General features: G+C 53.7%; 1 protein-coding gene across 1 annotated transcript in view; it reads left to right on the forward strand.

The window, feature by feature from the left end:
* igfbp7 (insulin-like growth factor binding protein 7) overlaps positions 1–2,500 on the forward strand; it is a 10,497-nt gene that overhangs the window by 6,513 nt on the left and 1,484 nt on the right. The window lies entirely within an intron of this gene.

Below are 2,500 nucleotides of genomic sequence, written 5' to 3' on the forward strand. Positions count from 1 at the left end.
AGTCATGAACTATGTTTCAAAAAGTTATCAATTATGTAATGTTAGAAAAATCAACTTACATATTTTTAAATAAATCTTGTCACATTTTGAACTAATGACCAAATCTGCGGCATTTTAAACAAAATTATAACTGTTACATGTCATGAACACACTTTTAAATTGAACATAATTCTTTAATTGAACCGCCACGTTGCCGCTGACAACAGCTGGTATCTGTTTCTTTGTTAGTGGGAAGACTGGGATTGCATGCTGTTCACCAGTGTATTGTAATCTGGTGTGTAACTTGCCACTTCCTTTTTCCTGCTAGCCTGTATCCTCTGCGCTCCACTTCCTGTTTCCTGCTAGCCTGTATCCTCTGCGCGCCACTTCCTGTTTCCTGCTGCTGTTTGTAGAAACAATAAGAGTCTGAAACAGGAACTAAACCAGTTTAACCCTTTCCCCCCTAACACACTAATGTTTAATATACTACGTCTCATATAATGGACCATATTATCTTGTTCTAATCACTGACTGTCTGACTTTACTTCACCCTGTCATACTTCACCCTGTCATACTTTACCCTGTCATACTTTACTTCACCGTGTCATACTTCACCCTGTCATACTTCACCCTGTCATACTTTACCCTGTCATACTTTACTTCACCCTGTCATACTTTACCCTGTCATACTTTACTTCACCCTGTCATACTTTACCCTGTCATACTTTACTTCACCCTGTCATATGTCAGTGTGTTCATGTGGTCTTTACTTCACCCTGTCATACTTCACCCTGTCATACTTCACCCTGTCATACTTCACCCTGTCATACTTTACCCTCTCATACTTTACCCTCTCATACTTTACCCTCTCATACTTCACCCTGTCATACTTCACCCTCTCATACTTCACCCTCTCATACTTCACCCTCTCATACTTCACCCTGTCATACTTTACCCTGTCATACTTTACCCTCTCATACTTTACCCTCTCATACTTCACCCTGTCATACTTCACCCTGTCATACTTTACTTCACCCTGTCATATGTCAGTGTGTTCATGTGGTCTTTACTTCACCCTGTCATATTTCACCCTGTCATACCTTTACCCCTCTCACACCACCCCCTCACACACCCCTCATACTTTACCCCTCTCATACCCCTGCATACTTTACCCTCCCATACATACCCTCCAACACCCTCATACACCCCAACCACCCTCTCATACCACTCTGTACCTCACCTGTCATACTTCACCCTGTCATACTTTACTTCACCCTGTCATACGAGGGACGTCCAGCTGAGAGGAGGTCTCGGGGAAGACCCAGGACTAGGTGGAGGGAGGTCCAGCTGGGAGGAGGCCTCGGGGATGACCCAGGACTAGGTGGATGTACGTCCAGCTGGGAGGAGGTCTCGGGGAAGACCTAGGACTAGGTGGAGGTACGTCCAGCTGGGAGGAGGTCTCGGGGAAGACCCAGGACTAGGTGGAGGCACGTCCAGCTGGGAAGAGGTCTCGGGGAAGACCCAGGACTAGGTGGAGGGACGTCCAGCTGGGAGGTGGTCTCGGGAAGACCCAGGACTAGGTGGAGGGACGTCCAGCTGGTAGGAGGCCTCGGGGAAGACCCAGGACTAGGTGGAGGCACGTCCAGCTGGGAGGAGGTCTCGGTAAGACCCAGGACTAGGTGGAGGGAGGTCCAGCTGGGAGGAGGCCTCGATGACCCGGACTAGGTGGAGGCGCGTCCAGCTGGGAGGAGGTCTCGGGAAGACCCAGGACTAGTGGAGGGACGTCCCAGCTGGGAGGAGGTCTCGGGAAGACCGAGGACTAGGTGGAGGGACGTCCAGCTGGGAGGAGGTCTCGGGGAAGACCGAGGACTAGGTGGAGGGACGCGTCCCAGCTGGGAGGAGGTCTCGGGAAGACCCAGGACTAGGTGGAGGGACGTCCAGCTGGGAGGGAGGTCTCGGGAAGACCCAGGACTAGGTGGAGGGACGTCCAGCTGGGGGGAGGCCTGGGGGATGACCCAGGACTAGGTGGGAGGTACGTCCAGCTGGGAGGAGGTTTTGGGGAAGACCCAGGACTAGGTGGAGGGACGTCCAGCTGGGAGGAGGTCTCGGGGAAGACCCAGGACTAGGTGGAGGGACGTCCAGCTGGGAGGAGGTCTCGGGGAAGACCCAGGACTAGGTGGAGGGACGTCCAGCTGGGAGGAGGTCTCGGGGAAGACCCAGGACTAGGTGGAGGGACGTCCAGCTGGGAGGAGGCCTCGGGGAAGACCCAGGACTAGGTGGAGGGACGTCCAGCTGGTAGGAGGCCTCGGGGAAGACCCAGGACTAGGTGGAGGGAGGTCCAGCTGGGAGGAGGCCTCGGGGAAGACCCAGGACTAGGTGGAGGGACGTCCAGCTGGGAGGAGGTCTCGGGGAAGACCCAGGACTAGGTGGAGAGACGTCCAGCTGGTAGGAGGCCTCGGGGAAGACCCAGGACTAGGTGGAGGCACGTCCAGCTGGGAGGAGGCCTCGGGGAAGACCCAGG

The sequence above is a fragment of the Perca fluviatilis genome, chromosome 10 (genome assembly GCF_010015445.1).
Source record: "Perca fluviatilis chromosome 10, GENO_Pfluv_1.0, whole genome shotgun sequence".
Classification (NCBI taxonomy): Eukaryota; Metazoa; Chordata; class Actinopteri; order Perciformes; family Percidae; genus Perca; species Perca fluviatilis.